The sequence below is a fragment of the Hipposideros armiger genome, unplaced genomic scaffold, assembly GCF_001890085.2.
Source record: "Hipposideros armiger isolate ML-2016 unplaced genomic scaffold, ASM189008v1 scaffold_159, whole genome shotgun sequence".
NCBI lineage: Eukaryota > Metazoa > Chordata > Mammalia > Chiroptera > Hipposideridae > Hipposideros > Hipposideros armiger.
Window position 1 is genome coordinate 712,649 of NW_017731509.1, and position 18,335 is coordinate 730,983.

General features: G+C 36.5%; 1 protein-coding gene and 1 pseudogene across 2 annotated transcripts in view; one reads left to right on the plus strand and one right to left on the minus strand.

Annotated features, from left to right (window-relative positions):
* LOC109387446 (TIMELESS-interacting protein-like) overlaps nt 1–8,211 on the plus strand; it is a 67,460-nt pseudogene extending 59,249 nt beyond the window's left edge.
* Nucleotides 1–18,335, minus strand: part of NELL1 (neural EGFL like 1) — an 835,074-nt gene that overhangs the window by 184,165 nt on the left and 632,574 nt on the right. The gene's annotated exons all lie outside the window — the stretch shown is intronic.

An 18,335-nucleotide genomic window follows, 5' to 3' on the forward strand; every position in this document is an offset into this window, starting at 1 on the left:
AATACAGTTATTTGTTTACTGGCTAAAAATTCCCTCACAGACAGTGCCATGTGAGCTGGTGCATTGTCGCGATGCAAGAGCCATGAATTATTGGCGAAAAGTTCAGGTTGTCTACTTTCTCATGCAGCCTTTTCAGCACTTCCTAATAGCAAACTTGGTTAACTGTTTGTCCAGTTGGTACAAATTCATAATGAATAATCCCTCTGATATCAAAAATGGTTAGCAACATCGTTGCAACAAGTTCGGGAATTTAATTGTCAGTCCTCATATACATTCTATGGCCTGGAACAGAAAAGAACTTGTACTGGATGTGATATAAGAAAAACTCACTGAAAATATTATCGTATTATAGTTTATGAGGGAATTTTGACACATTTTGCAATGGGAAACAAGATGAGAATGTCCCATCTCTACCACTATTTAACATCATTCATATTTATATTCCTAAATTCAACAAGAGAAACACAGGAACCTCAAGACAAAAATGATAAAAATAAATCAACAGGCAGTTTAAAGAAGAGAAACTCTAAATGGCAAATTAGCATAGAACAGATACTCAAATTCATTGATACTTAGAGAAACTAAAATTAAGCAATGATGTATCATTTACATACACCAGATTGGCAGAATCGTACATTGTCAGTAGAAGTGTGGTCTAATGCAGCCATTCTGAAAACAATCTGGTATTACATAGTCAAAGTTTACATATGCATTTCAACCCATCAGTCACTCTTTCGGTCTATCTACCAGGGAGATTCTCACACAGGTCCACAAGGGGACAGTGAAGGGGCTGTTCATAGTAACACTGCTTGCAGCTGTCTGGGTTTATTTTGAGGGCAAATGTGTAAGAAAAACATGATGGAAGCACACTTAGACTACTGCAGCAGTGCGAGTCAGTGTAAGTGGACTGTAAGTAAACAGGGCAATCAATCTAAATTTTACATTTGAATAAAGATACTAAGTTTTTTAAATGGAAGAACCACAGTAAAATATACAGCATTATACTAGTTAAATAAATTGAATATCAAAATACAAAAAAACAGAAACACACATTTAAAGGAACACATATAAGTAAAGAAACATATCAGATGCATTAAATATTGGGTTGTCGGAAAAGTTATGACATATTTTTTCTATGTTTTTCATTGCAAAAATGCGTCATGACTGTTCCAACAACCCAATAGTTATCTGTGTGGTAGAGCGAGAAATGAGAGTAGGGAGCAGTGAGGGGCAGAAGAGATTAAATAAGGAGAGAGAGCACACAATGATAGCGTGGCAGTGTGCAGCAACTGTGAGAGATATTAACTCACCTTTGCATCTGAGCTTAATACAAATAAGTGTAACGCCAACCTACTTTGCAAACAAGATTGCTCCGCTTTCCCAAGGTGTTCCTGTAATTCCACACAGCAAAATTTTTGTTCATGCCATTCTTTCTGTGTGGAATGACACTTCTCTATTTTGAGTTGGATGCATCTGAATCATTCCTTAAGGGCTCTATTGAAATGCCTGCCATTCATGACAATTTTCTTGATCCTTCCTCCATTTCCCCCAAAACAGAAGTAATAGTCCTCCTCTAAAATCCTACCGAAGCTTTTTATGGATCTCACACAGAATTTATCATTTTTAAATCATGTATTAATAATTATTGTGTGTCTCTCATCTCCCCTGGTAGTCCATGATCTGGATTTGTTTTCCAGATCATTTCTATACATAGCAAAGAGTCGACAACCATTTTTGGGCTAAATGAATACATATGGATTCTGCATTTCACAAGCGGCCCTAGGTGGCCAGGTCATTGTTTTCCTTTAGTCCTCTCCTTAGAAATTCTTTGTTTCACTGCGATGAAATCAGTGTCAGTTCTTGTACATAGCATTCTGAAACCGATTTTTATTTTCTAAATGAATTAGATTATTTTTATATGTGAATGAGTTAAGTAGTTCTATAAATGTGGTAATTTCATTTACTGATATTGGAAAATTGCTTTAGAAAACATTTGTAAACAACAGTCCCCTCCTACAAGCTTAGTTCCCTATAGATTTTTCTTCTTAGGACAAAGGCAAAACTGCAGGTAATGAGCAAGTTCACAGGGTATGACCTACTCGATTGCTGATGTTTGGATGACAAACATTGGGGTAAAAATTCATTTATGTGATGAAGGAAGTTTCCTCATTAAGTATGCACAAATGAAAACTGCTTCTGCCAAAACTTGCAACTTCACGCTCCTGGAATTGAGGAAGGTACCGAAATGACATTTAAAGTCTGCATGAATTGACCTGGTGTCTGTAGGTTCGATGTCGTCTCAGCTAGTGCATGTGGGGTTTTTTTTTTCCCTAAATCAATAAATTCTCATACTTGGTTGGTTTTGAGGATTGATGTTTCTTTTTTATTATTTTTTTTCAGGCTGCTTCATTTTGAAGACTTCGATTCAGGTGTTATTTTCAGAGAGGCCAGTATAATTTCTACTGATGCCAAAAAGTAGAATTATGCTCTTAATATTTCATGCTTTTCAAGGTTCTACATTTAACATGACCTGTGGCATTTCCCATATAGTGTTAAATAATGGAGGAATTACTATTACTAGAACAATAGAAGGGATTCCACTCTATCATGAAGAAATTTCTCCACAATCACCAATGCCATTTTAGTGCATGAAGTGAGCCCTAGAAGCTGAATGAGTCATTTAAGTACACGTTAGAAAGAAATATATCTTAGGTGTCTTGCCCCAGGGACCAAAACAGGATTTTCTTTCCATGTGTTTTATCTGGCCAAATACAGATTCAAAAGTTAGAAAAGAATGGTCTTGTTACCAGTTCGCTAAAATCATTTCATAATCTGCTTGATCTCTCCCAGAAGGGATACTTGACTTTCCTAAATGTGATTAAGTTTCAATTCAGACCACCTCACTTTTATTACAAACACAGAAGCTTGAGGAATTCTGATTAGTTTCAAAGAGAGGGCAGATATAGAGAGGCTAAAGCAATCAGTCACCCTCGACGTCTCTTCTCACTGCTAATCTCCTGAACTGCCCCTTCATATCTTGCTCACTCTCCAGTAAAGCTCCCTATATTTTATCCTTCCATTTCTTTCCATTTATTAGTGGTTTTCTGCACACTTTTCATATGGAATTTTCCCATTCTAGCAGATTTCAAATAAAGTTATGAAGTGTATCTTAATTCTCTCCAATCTATTTAATTCCTCTTATATTCTACAAGGCATCCTCATCAGCTCTAAACAAACCCACATCACCTGCGTACAGCCACTATGGAAAACAGTATGTAGGTTCCTCAAAAAATTAAAAATAGTGCTGCCATTCGATCCAGCGATTCCACTTCTGGGTATTTATCCAAAGAAAATGAAGATGCTAATTTGATGCACCCCTACGTTCACTGCAGCATTACTAGTAATAGCCATGATATGCTGGCAGCCGAGATGTTCATCAATAGATGAATGGATAAAGATGTGGTGTGTATGTATGTGTACACACACACACACACACACACACACACACACACACACACGCAAAATATTATTCAGCAATAAAAAAGAATGAAATCTTGCCATTTGTAACAACATGGATGGACCTAGTGGGTATTATGCTAAGTGAAATGAGTCAGACAGAGAAAGACAAATATAATCACACTTGTATGTAGAATCTAAAAAAACAAATCAAAATAAATGAATAAACAAAACAAAACAAAAACAGACCCATAGATATAGAGAACAAGCTGATGGCTGCCACAGGGGAGGGGTTGGGGAATGGGAATAAAAAAAAAATAAATCACTAAAAAAAATAATATAATGGGAAGAAACAAAATAAAATTGGTGGCCTAGTAGCCTATATGCAAGAAATTGCTCATTCTTGTTCCTTCTGAGTAGGGAAACTTGTAGATTGAGGACACAGAGACTTTTCATGTAACTAAGCTTGTAAAATATTTGAATATTCTAACAAATACAAGCATTACCTCTAGAAGTTATTAATTAATACTTAAATTTTAAAACATGGTGATTCTTAGGGGTCTTATCTATTGGGTTGTTGGAAAAGTCATGACGTATTTTTTCTGTTTTTTGTTGCAAAAATGTGTCATGACTTTTCCGACAACCCAACAGATGGTAATAGTAGGTAATGGTATTATTAGATTATGTTATTTCTGCTACATGTTAATTTATGTGTCTCCCCTCCCAAGATAAATAATCAATCGATCCAAGTACAAAACATTCTTCCTTTAAGATGATTTTGTGTTGGAAATTGCAGCGTGAATTCTGCTCACAGACTTTATATATAAGAACAGCTCTGTCAGTGAGAGTCCCAGAAGAAAAATGTTTCTTTGCCTGGGACAAGCACTTAAAATTCTGAAGAACAGACAAAATACATACACACATGAGTTATGCATATATTATTTACGCTAACATCCTATAAGTGATGATGTAACACAGCTGGGATGGATATATGTATATGTATATGTATATGTATATGTATATGTATATGTATATGTATCTTAGAAGCAGGTAACCCCCTTGGTTTGAATTCCACTTTCCCTGTGCTTATTAGCACTTAATCTTAGGTGATTTTCTTACATATTCTAGGATTCAGTTTTCTTGATTGCAAACTGGGGATAAGAATAATTTCTAATTCTGTAGATGAGTGTGAGAATTAAAGGAGTTAATTTATGTAAAGTGCTTGGAACAATCTTGACACAGGTGAGGTATTCAATAAGTGGTTGGCATCTTACCCATCTGTGTCTTTGCATATAGATGATTTTCTTTCTAATGGTTATGACTACAACTTCCACCAGGCTTCTCTCTGGCCCCCAGGCCTTGGTAGGATTCTATTTTGTTGACTTTGCCATTGAAATCAGACAAGCTTTTCCAACACCCAGATCTGAGAGGGCTCCCTACCACGGAAGGTACTACAGGGGCAGCATATAAAATTACTCATTCATCTTCCCAACTTCCGACCACATTAACACTAACAGTCCATCTTTAAAAGTTGAAGTTAACTACTTCATAGTCCATTCTCAATGATTCCTCCAATGTCCTATCATTCACCCCATCATTTCTTGATCTTAACCTCATTAATCCATTAAAGTATATTTGTGAGGTTCTAATCCATCCACCTTACTAACATGTAAGCACATGTAAGGGTTAGAGCAATTCTTACTTATGTTTGTAAAGCCAGCAATCTCCTAACTGTTTTGTGACAATTAGGCATACAACTTATGAAAAAGTGCATTTTATTTTTTAAATGAATATATTTTCTAGAGTCACAAGGCTCTGCTCTTGTCTAACTAATTTAATCATCCAACACAAAATTTCTTTTAGCTCTACTATTTTCAATTCAGCATTAATTGTTTGCAGTTTAACTCCTGTTTTTTTTTCATTGAACAAAGTATATTCAATTGTAATTATCCTTCTCAAATTTAATTTTGCTCTTCTGTGCTCAAAGATTTTGACCCCCAGGTCTTTCTATATTATTTCTCAGTTCTCCCTGGTATTTGTAACTTCCACTAAGGACCATCTGTAGATTTAATTAACTTGTTGAATCCTCCTTCTTCCAGATTATTAATGAAGTTGTTAAATAAGTCTGAGCCCAGTGCTCATCTCTGTGGTATCTCAATGGTCCTTCAACCCCAATTATGTACAACAATTCCCTTTACCATTTCTTCTTATTTATATGCCCTTGGTCATTTCCCAAGCCATTGAAAGGCACACTTCCAAATCATTTGAAATTATATTTTAAATGAAATTTCATGTGAAATAGCTCTTGAATTTTTTTAAAACCTTACTTAACTACTCTTTGTAGAGCGGCAATTTATAGTCTCAGTTTCCCATAATATCCTGCAAATTTACAGGAATAATTCAGACATTTAACACCTTAAATAATGCTCTATTGGCCTTTGTAATTAGAGAGATACTCTACTTCCAAAGAGGAAATTTTTACTTTTTCAGAAGGTCTCGTCTTGATTTTTTTTTCTTACAAAAAGCAATTGTCATGGGATAGTTAGAAAATAAAATTTCATCCCTATGCCCAATCATTTTCTTTAAAGAGAAACATATTTTATATAATCTGACTATATTCACAGTTTTTCTACTATTGTTGCATATACATTTCCACATTGGCCAGGGTTCCTTGTGACTTTTCATCTGTGCGTTAGAAACAATTTTTGAACTGAGGGACTAGCTTCCAATTAAAGGTGCTGGACTAAATACTCACATTTGCCTCTACTTTCTTCACCAGAAACTAATAAAATAATTGAAGAAAATTATAAACGCCATAAACCCTCAAAGGCAAAGCACATTGGAGAGGAAGAGGAGACAAGGACAACATAATTTTGGAAGCTTGAGAACAGATGGATGAGTGTCAACTCCCTCAGAAGGCATGAGAAAAATGACTCATAGCCTACAATGAAGAAAGCCAAGAAGCAACTTGATTTACACCACAGAACACAGGAATTGGTGCCATTAGGTGTCTCTTGAACTGTGGAGACTAGTAAAGCTAAAAGAAGAAAACTAGTTGGAAATTAGATAAAGAAGCAGTTAGATTCATCAGAGTTGCTCTCTCACCCCAGCCTGACTTCTGCCATTCCCCTGCCCCAGGAAAGACTGAAGGTTTATTTTAAGCAGAGGGTACCACAAAAAAACCGGAAGACAGTTGAGAGCATAGGTGTCATTCTAAAAACAAGAAAATTAAGTGAAATTTTCATGCTGAATTTTGAAACCCTTTGCCTTGTCCTCCCCACCTGGCTCTCAGAATGCTAGCAACCAAGTTTAATTCTTCTGAAAATTTAACTGATTCCTTCCAACAGACTGGAAGAATCTTCTCGACAACAACTTAGTTCAAAAGAATGAACCTGAAGTCATTTATATCAACATCCCACATGAGCAAACTAAGTTTTCAACCAAGTTTTAATGGCTCACTCATAAAAGTGAGCAGACAGCCAAGGCTACTAGGTGTTTGACAAAAGGCAAAGACAAAAACAAAGTAGCAGAGGCAGACTTGGCGCCAAACAAGGAGGGCTCTTCCAACGGCTGTAGCTCTGGAGTCTCGCGAGAAATGTGGTTTGCCTGCCGCGTCAAGCACTGTGCTGTGGCTGCTGCAGTCTGCGTGAGCCATGCGCATAAATGAAGCAAGAAGGCCTAGGATGGAGTCTTGCCGACCAGGTTAGAGGAAGATGGATCTTCAAAAAAGATCCAGAAGGAGTGTCCAGTAAAGGAGGAAAAGATTCTGGAACCACAGGAGAATGGCTTGAGTGATCTACCAGGTGATGAGAATGTAGATGAAACTTTTCCAAATCCTTTCCCACCTCCAGTTTCTCCAGAGAGAGATGGTGAAGGAGCTGAACCTGATGAAGAGTCAGGAAGAGAAGCGCTTATTCCTGTTCCTCCAAAGAGAACAGTTAAAAGGAATATACCCAAGCCGGATGCTCAGAGATTAATTTCAGAGAGAGGGCTTCCAGCATTGAGGCATGTGTTTGATAACGCAAAATTCAAAGGTAAAGGTCATGATGCTGAAGACTTGAAGACACTAATTAGACATATGGAGCATGGGGCACATAGGCTATTCCCTAAACTCAATTTGAGGCTTTTATTGACAGAGTGGAATACCTGGGAAATCAAAAGGAAGTTCAGACCTGTATAAAACAAATTCAACTTGATCTGCCTATTTTACATGAAGATGATATTAGCAATAATGATGAAGTAGGGGAAAATAATGACCATGATATAACTGCTACTGAATTAGACAAATTCATTTGAAAGTGAGAAGTTTGCTTCTGAGTCAAGTAGAAGCCTAACCGAAGAACAACAACAAAGAATTGAGAGAAATATACAACTGGCCTTGGAAAGAAGGCAGGCAAAGCTACTGAGGAATAGTCCCCAGGAAATGACTTGTTAATGAACACACCCAGAGCACAGACAGCTGAAGATGTTCATATGGGTGAGGATCAAAATGAGGAGTCAGATGGATTCAACAAGGACATTCTAGACAATCCACAGAATGATGCTGCTGCCAATACTGTAAATGAAGAGCAGGCATTAAAAACAGAGAAAGCACAACTGGACCAGTCCTTTAAAAATGTATAGCAGTAACTTTATGCTTCATCCAGAAATGTTACTGAGGTTGGACAGGCCTTAGCTAAGAGGAAATTTGTTAATTTGGTATCCTCCAAGTTTGAGATTACTGTGTATTTTGACTACTTTGAAATCCTTATGTAGTAAAACCTTTACAAATTCCTGTTTAAAATCTGGTATTTATAATTATAGTTGTTTCTTATTAACTTTAGTCAAGTCTGTTCTCTTTAGTGTTTATTTTTATATAGATATGACTTTGTAATAATTATTACTAGTTAATAAGCCACTTCTGCTGCTGGTGTGCCATTAAATGCCTTGTTTTCACTAAATTGGGTGGTATTTTAAGATGCAAATATATAATGAATCAATATCCAGTTAAAAAATAAAAAACTTACAAACTAAAAAAAAAAGTAGCAGAAAAAAATCAACTTAGATAAAACAGACTCTACTAAGTAATAAGATAACTTAAAAAATTATTGCTACTGCACACTCAGAAACACTGAAGAAGATACTACCTACAAGAACTGGAAAAAAAATCAGAAAACAATAATGAAATGAGATGTTAGAAATAAATTACACAAATTTGGAATATAAAATTGATGAAATATTTCAAAATCCCCCAAAAGAACCAATAGTAAAGTATATAGGAAAGACAGAAAATGAGGCAGAAGTAAGCAAGCAATTAAAAAACCAATCAAAAGGTCTGACATCCAAATAATAGGAGTTCCAGAAATAAAGAACAAAGAAAATTCAGGGTAGTAAATCATCAAAGGATTTTTTTTAACTCTCAAAAATGAAACAAGGAACTTCAAATTGAAAGGCTCTTCAATGTGCTTAGTACATTGGTTTAATAAATTACATCACAAAGGTACATCATCATCAAATATTATTACACTGATGTTAAAAAACAGGCCACAATTTTCCAGAAAGAGAAAAGTAGGTGTATACAAATGATCGAGAATAGAATGGCACTGCATTTCTCAAAATTACACTGGAAAATATAACAATAGAATTATTCCTACACTATTCTGAAGACTACCCTGATTTAGCCTAGAGTTTTATACCTATCCAAACTAGCAACTATGTACAAAGGGAGTGTAAAAACATTTTCAGACATGCAATGTTTGAACAATTTATCTTCTCTGCATTTTTTTTCAGGAAGATAATTGATTATCTGTTCTGTAAAAAAAAGAGGATATAATAAAAAAAAGAGAAATAGACAGTATTCAGGAAACAGAAGACTGAACAAAAAAGCTACTGGGTTGTGGAAAAGTCATGACGCATTTTGCAACGAAAAACATAGAAAAAATATGTCAGGACTTTTCTGACAACCCAATATTATACTGAAAGAAAATACAAAGATAATAGCTATATCATAGACCTAAAGAGCTTCTAGTATAAAACGGAGGCAGTAAGAAGGGTCTTGAAAAACTTCCTCATTAAGTTAAAGTTATAAAGCATAAAAAGCATTTTGATGTATTGAGAGGATATTATTATTTGAGGAAAATCTGGGATTGAAACAATGTTGAGTAAATAAAAAAACTGAGCAAACAATAACAAAATGAGAAAATCATTAAATCCAGGGAAAGCAAACTATTGTGCGATAGAGGAGAAATAATGATGGATAACTCTGGTGCTCACTTATAAATATCATTTACATAGACATAATAAGGTAAACACTGAATATTTATCTAACCAAAATAGAAGAGAGAAATGAGACGTGTTTATGTGTGGGAATGTGTGCACACACATGCATGCGTGCCTTTATGTGTGTTGTAGGTGAGAGGCTGAAAAAGAACTAAATCTTCATCTTCCTTTGTGGTCAACAGATAATGCCTAAAATGGGGAAATCAAGAACTAATAATATAAATGTATTATTATCATTATTAGAGATATGGGGAAGAACATGACTGACTGGAGAGGGGGAATGGCTTGAGACAAGAGCAAAGAATTGCTGGTTTTTTATAACTAATAATGTAAAACTATTTGACTTTTTAAATTATATGCATTAGAAAAGAACACAGATCAATAGATAAAAGGGCTAAGGACTTGACTAGGTACCTCACAAAACAATAAAATCAAATAGGCAATAAGCATGTAAGATCAACTATATTGATCATCAGAGAAGTTTCAGTTAAAACCATAATAAAGCACCACAATAGCAGTATGACTAAAATGGAAAAGACAGATTGTAAATAAATATTGATAAAGTTATGGTACAATTGGAATTCTTATTTATTGCTACTGAGAATATAAATAGGTACCACCACTTTGGGAAACTGGCAGTGTCTATTAAACCTGCACCTACACACACCTAGCAAATCCATTCCTACATATATGGATAAATAGGAATGCTTATATATGGTCACTCATAGATGTGTACAAGAATATTTATTGAAGCAAAATAACAAAAACTGAAAACAGCTCAAAGGTCCAACAATGAACTTTAGCATAGTCACAAAATGGAATACTATTCTACAATGAGGATTTTAAAAACTACAAATACAAGCAATAGCATAGATAAATCTCACAGAGCAAATGTTGAAGAGAAGCAGTCAGACACAAAAGAGGCCATATATAGTTTGATTCCATTTGTATGATGTTCATAAATAGGCAAAAGTAATGTATAGTATTAGAAGTCAGGACAGTGGTTCCTCTTGGTGGGGTCTTGGGAGAGGACAGGAGAGAGCGTGTCTGTTTTCGAAGGTGTTTTCAGTTTATAAAACTTCATGGAGTTATATAATTATGTATTATGTGCTTCTCTATCTATATGGTACATTTCAATAAAGGTTTATTAACCTTTTTGAGTTTCCCAGACCTCCTGCTTCTCCCTGTTCATGCACTCTTAGGGGTTATTTCAAGGCTTGCAATCACCCCACATAAAAGGGGACAGAATGTGACATTTACCAATCAAAGGTTTTGCAAAATAATAATTCTGCTGAATATTTCAGAAACTGAAGGGAGAAAGGGAGAGTGATTTAAGTAAATAATTAAAGATATCATTTTTCAGGGATACCTTCAACAATGCAGATAGCTAAGAACTTATCAGAACTAAAAATTCCTATTGTGCTGTAGAAGCAAATTTCAATCTCAAACCAACAACTGTTGAACTCTCAGTTTCCTCACCTTTAAAATGAGCAAAATAATAGTATCTATCCTATAATTTATTTAAATACTTACTATAGTGGCTGGCACATAGCCATATCACAAATACTAGCAATAGATATGTTAACGACTAAGGAATTGGAAAAGGGTTCCTCTCAGATGCACAGGACTTCGGTGCTGATAACTACAAAAATATAGTAAGCAAGATGGTTCCCTTCATGAAAATGTATTTACTTGACATTAAAATAAGTTTTCCTTGAGGAAAAAAAAATGAGTGTGTTAAATCAGGGGGAGGTTTGCAAATATATAAAGCAGACTTCATATTTCTCCAGAAGCTTCAAAATTGTTTGTACAATACTGACTTGCAAACATCTGTTCAGAGATCTTGTTTCCTTTTGATTTACAAAATTACACTTCTCTGAAGATGTGTTATGTCATGGCCTAAAGTGCGTGGGGTGTTTTTTTTTAGGATAATATTTAATTATTAATCCTTGTTAGCATGTCATCATCACTGAGAGGCTCACATTGCTTTTTTTCCATGTAAAGTTCAAAATTGGAGTGGTGGTACTGAAAGACACAATTTGGAATACCAGCTCAATGCTTACTAATTCTATGAATTTTGAACAACTCATTTTAATCTATATGAATAGATTTCTTTGTTACATGGAAATTAATCTTACTTCACAATGCTTTCTTGAGATGCTTTAAAAAGAAAACACCTTTAAAAGAGTCTGTGGTTATAAAGAGTTATGTAAATATTAGCTACAATTGATAACATTGCCCTCAAATACAAAAGCTATAGATGACAGTCAGCACACTGTGATTCTTTACAATCAACTAATTTACTATCACCTGGTATTTAGTAATTAGACTTTCTCTAGTTCTTACAGCATCACTGAGAGATACTTGCAGACTGAGAAGTTACATAACTTGGTCAATGTCACATGCTGTGTGGCTGACATCCAGCTTAAAAGGTTACATTTTGCCCCACTGTCCTGGTATAAGAATGCCCTATGGGTAAAAGGGTATTACAGCAGCATCCTTCTGACACTTTCAAAACTAAACCGCTATAGTAATGACTTGAGGCCAAGAGAAATGGAGATTCCTGTAGAAGGGAGATTGGGGGTGGCATGACGTAATATTGAAAAAAACATTAAAGCATGCCATTTTAAGCCCCAGAGAATAATTCACGCCCCGGCTGTCCCTCTTAAATAGCTTTACAAACTTGAGTGATTTCTTTAATCTCTAAACCTCAGTTTTCTCATCAGTAAGACTAGGTGATGATAATATATCCTCCATGGAGTTGTTAAGAGATGAAAAGAGAGATGATACAGCGCCTGGAAACATGCATTGGAGACTGCAGTGATCCGTACTACATGAAATATTACTATTACACCAGTCCCATTCTAAGGAAGAGAGGATTAACTAAAGTATAATGAGGTAAATTAGTCTCTCTAAACATCAGTGTGGTATAGATGATATAGGGAGGAGCAATAGCGGCACACTCAGAACGCAGACATCAGCTGAGAAAAATAACACACAAGAGATGAGCTCTGACAGTGGTCACAGCCTGTTTAATCAGCCCCGCCGTTTTGAGAAGGGCAGCAAAGAACAAGGTTTTAAAGCTTGAGCTTTGAGGCATAAAGAGCTGCTCAAATCACAGCTCCGACACTTCTTAGCCCTACAATCTTTGCAGTTCTTAATCTCAATTTTTTTTTCAATACATGAGGATAATCATTCATTCATTCATTCACTACATATTTCTTGAGCGCATGCTAAGCGCCAGGCACTATTCTGAAAGCTGGAGCTATAGCAGCAAACAGGGATAAAAACCTCTGCTATCATGGCAGTCAACCTTCTAGAGGGGAAAGAGGCAATAAACACGATAGGTAAGTTATAAAATCAGTGTCTTAAATGGTGATAAGTGCGATGAGGGGGAAAAAAAGAGCATTGAGATAGTATTTTGGGGGGCAAGATTTGAGGGTACAATTTTAATAGAGTAGGAAAGACCTCTCTGAGAAGTGACACTTGAGTAGAGACCTGAAGGAGGTAAAGCAATGTGTCATGAAGCTATACGGAAGAACATTCCAGAAAAAGAGAACACCAGGGGCAAAGGCCTTGAGTTATGCTCACAGGCTTGAGAAATGGCCAAGTGGGAGTGGTATAGAATTATACGAAGAAATTCGGCAAGTAATATGGGATTGAAGGATACTGATGTTTAAATAACATAATATTTGTCAAGCACTAAGCACAAGGTCCAGCCCAAAGTGAGGGCTAGCTTAAGTATTAAAAATCTCTATATCATTTAAGTAGTTTCTTCACTGTTCTGACTAAAATCTTCAGAGATTGGGGAAGTAGTAATTCTGCAAGAGACACGGGAAAGGTATGTTGAAAAAATTGTAAACATCTCCAAAATGCGAATGCATGGAGTTTATGGGCAATGCACAGTGACTGTGGTATTTCCACATCTCTGGAGACCAAGTATCTGGAAAAATTAAAGCTTCCCATTGGGCACTTGACATCATTTTACTAAAAGAGAATGCCATAGTAATTTGCTGACAGTAAATCAAAAAGCGCTTAAAAGAGCAGTTCAGAGTTCTTTAACAGTTCCAAACAAGTAGTTGAATAAAAAATGGACTGCTTGGCAATTTAGGAACTAGGGGAGTGCCATATTTGGGCAGGCTTATCTGGGTCAGGGATGGGCTATGACAGGCCAGGGCTTGTCTACAAGAAAAATTGAGGACCATCTAGATTATGTATATCAAAGTTTTCTTCACAGATGCTAATGCTTCTGTCATTCAGAAACATGTTATGCAAATCCCATATGATGTCATTTAATACGTCTTATCCTTAACACCTTGGAGTGGGAAGGATAGAACCAGTAGGAAAGGAACGGAAAAAACAGACAGCATATACCATTTTGGTTTGGAGACACTGTGCTAATAGTTGGTATATTGAGTCAATACTTTGTAGAGTCTTCTGGAGGTAACAGAAATTAAATATATATGTTGACCATGCTACAGAAATGGATGGTAGGAAGAAAGGGGATAAAAAACAAATACACAGCAATTAAATGTCATACATTTTATGAAAAGGAAAACCAGGTTGAAATGCACCACAGGGGAGAGGACTTGACCTTGGCTAAGGAGTCTGAAAAATATTTCTGAAGAAAAGCCTAAGATCTATGTGAGAGAACAGGGAAAGATGGGTACTGGAAATGGCGGGGAAGAAGGCTAGTAAAGAAAGAGAAGTCAAAGAGTTCCAGATACAGCAAATATCCTGGACAGAGGCCTGAAGTAGTGAGATTGTTGCTTTGAGAACATCTGAAAAAGTTTGGTGTGGGAGGAGCATTAATTATAATTGAATGGAGCAGAGGCTCAGAGTCAGAGTGATCAACAGCTACTGAAAAGAGGTTGGAGTTTATCCCAAGGAAACTGGAAACCATTTAAGGTGTTTCAGCAGGGAACTAATTTGATTGCATTCATGTGTTTAGGGATTATATTGACTGCAAAACAGGAAGGACATTTTTTGGGGAGGGAGGAAGAGGACTTGGTGTCTGGAATCTTGCCTTCTGTTATCATTCCAGGCAAAAATACAAATGACAGTGGGATGGAGAAAACAGACAGACTGTGGGGACTTGATTAGATGGGACAGTGAGGGAGAAGAAAGCATCAAGGATAACTCTGACTACATATGATCTAAAAATATCAGGGATGAAGGTGTATGATTGACAGCAATAATTTTCTCATTCTTCCCAAGACATATCATGATGACAGTATTGTGTGGTTTTGGAGACTAACACAAAAACTAAAAGAAATCTTTATTAAATTACCTAAATGTTTATCTAAATGTTTTAGACAGTTGGCAATAAGACATTAAAAACCTTGTCCTCATGAAGTTTCTATTCTGGCTAGGCAGTCAGATCACACACACAAAAAGCATTATTGTGTCAGAGAATGATAAAGGCTCTTTAAGAGAATAAAACAGTGTCAAGGTGGAGGAGACGTGGTATTTTAGCTAACAGTGAGGGTCTCTCTGAGGCGATAACATTTAAGTAGAAACTTAAATGACATGAAGGAGCTGCTCATGAAAACTCCAAGCAAACTCAACAGCAAGGGAAACATGATTAGCATGTTCTAGGAAAACCATGGATACCATTATGATTGGAAGGGAAGGTATACAAGTAAGGGGGAGCACGTGGAATAGTGAGAGCAGAGAAGTAATAGGGAAGGGGGCCCAGAGCACACAGTCTTATAGGCCATTGTAATGAGTTTGACTTTTACTGAGTGCTAATAGGGAGCCATGGAGAATTTGAGGCAGAGGGGTGACTGGGTCTAACTTTTTCTCTTTTTTTAACAATGTCCCTTTGAATGCTATGTTGAAAAGAGACTCTCATTGTACAACAGTGGAAGGGAGATGAGTCAGGTTTTTACATTAATCTATTGGGTTGTCGGAAAAGTCATGACATATTTTTGCAACGAAAAACAGAAAAAATACATCATGACTTTTCCAACAACCCAACAGGGTACAGATGACGATGTCATGGACATGAGTGGTAGTGGTGGAATTCATATGAAGTGTGGATTCTAGATATATTATGAAGGCGGAGCAAGGATTTGGATGTGCAGTACAAAACAAAGGAGGAGTCAAGGATGACTTCAAGATCTTGATACAGAAAATGTGAAAGGCTAGATTTCACCATCACCTGGAAGGAGGGCGGTCATAAGAGGAACAATTTGAGAGGGAGACGGTCAAGAGTTTTCTAGATTACTGGAGTTTTCTAGATTACTGGAGACCCTCGATAACCAAGCTTTTCTATTATTTTAAATTAACATCACATATTTGTTACCAAATAGAGCCGGTGTGTGTGTCACAGGCAGAGAGAAAATTACAAACAAAAACTCGGAAATTTAAAAAAATAAGGTGCATTTCAGTAGCCAGAAGTTTAGAATGGGCGGGAATTTCAGATGTATGTAAAGAAACAGAAGATAACGCTTGAAAGGTAGACAGAGACCAATCACGGAGGCCTTTATATATCACACCATAGGATTTGGACTTTATCTTGTAAGCACTGAGGAGGCACTGAAAGGATTTCTTAGCAAAATATTCTTTAATAAAATAATCTTCCAGAATGTCCCCTCAGGGACTCAGTCTACTAAGCTAAAATTGCTGCCATCCTGAGATAACTTCAAGGTCTCTAAACTGGAGAAGGCTTTAAAACCACATTAGCTCACCAAGCCAGAAACTGCTTATCTTATAACCACCACAAAAGTGAATGCATAGATCTTGATGTCTGATTCATCATATTTTGGACCCAAGTGAACATTTTCAGGAAACTACCTTTTCTAATCAGTGGATCCTATTAGGGGAGAATGATGCGAATCACGAGAATTATATTCCTTCTCCTTCAGTCTATTGGCTTCAATTAGCCTTTTTCCACATGATTTGCGATGCAGTACATGTTCTTGGATACAAAGAATTCTTGGGTACTAGTTACTAGGGAAACTTTGTAATGTCTGGACTCCAGCTGGTCTATATTCACAGAAACCTGGGTTTTCTTTCTGTTCAGCCATTGTGCTGCAAGTTACAATGTTGTGTGTATTCCCCAGGGCATAAAATTAAAAATGAGTGCGTGAAGCAAACTCCTGACTTTCACAGTTTAATAGTATGAGCTTGCCTGGTGGGGAGCATGAATTGCTTGTCATCTAAATAGCTAGAAATTATTTTCTGCATTACTAACTAGACAAGGTAATCCCTAATAGCATGTACTTGTTTGACGGGAATTGCCAATCTACTTAAAAAAAAAAATATGACTCCCTTCACTTTGCTTTCTGGGAAGTCATGCTGACAAATTTACTGAAAGTACACAAAATTTCTATACTGTTCTTATTAATGGCATTTCTCTCCTCCATTGTCAATATGATATACTTTCAATTAGGTGTTTTTTTAACTGAGATTTGAATTGGAGTTATTATAACCTTTTCACTTATTAAATGAAAAGATTAGACCATGTGAATTTTAACATCCTTGTCTATACTCACTCATTTATCAAATATTTATTGAACTGAAATGTAATAAGATATTAAAACTGGATTTTTCCCGTATCAAAGTTTTGGAAGATAATATGTTAAGGAGTCCCCCGGTCCAAAGCTCGGTGCTAGACTGCTTTCACACCACTTTTAAAAATCAGTTGTGCTTACATTATCCATTAACCAACTAGAAACTCAGGGAGGGATGTTGATGAGACCAAAAGTGAGACCTTGATTAGCGAAAGCTCTTTGGCATCCTGCCAGTTCCAGGTCACCTTTTATAGGTCACCTTTTATTGGGATAGAGAGGGAAGGACTTCCCCCTGTAAACTCATCCAAGGACAACAGACTAGGGAACCTAGAAATGTTCCCTGGATGGCGAGGGACATAGCAACTGGTATTTGACTCATGCCTTAGAAGTCTGAAGGTCGGTGCCTGGGTCTGGGGCTGCCTCAGTCATATAGGAAAGCAAGAAAACCAAAACAAAACTAAACAAAATACACATACGTTAAGAGAGGGCTGTACTTGGACTGATTGAGGAGGAAAATGTCTGTGTAGGGGAATCTACAAAACAAAGAGTTAGGTTGGCAGCCTAATCAGGTGTAAATCTTGCAAGGCAAAGAAGCCACAACAGAGGAGTGGACCTCCACAAGCTCAGAGCTTCCAAAGGATGGAAGGACTGTCCATGTTAAGGGAACTTCATTTGGAAGGCCCTAGTGACTGAACACCATTACCACAGCACCTCCCAAAGGAAGAACCAGCAAGTGCACACCTCCCACTGAGGGCCTCGGTGCTAGAACGCCACTGTACCGGTTCCATGATACTCTACTGACTCTCTCCCCAAAAAACTCTCTCACCCTGGGTAAGAGTCAAGACATCTGTGAATTTTAAAATATGATATTAAAATAAAAGAAGGAAAACTGTCCATACTTTTTCTTTACTGCAGAATGCTCAGACTGTGGCAAGCTGATGAGAAGGTAAAAAGTTTTTATTTAGCTTTAATACAATATTGAATTAATCACTTAAATGAGACTTTTTTTCGGGGGGGTCCTGAAATGTTCACACAAGGACCTGATAGTGAGATCAATATCCTCCCAGTGCTTCCTCTGTGTATAATGTGTGTGTGTGTGTGTAT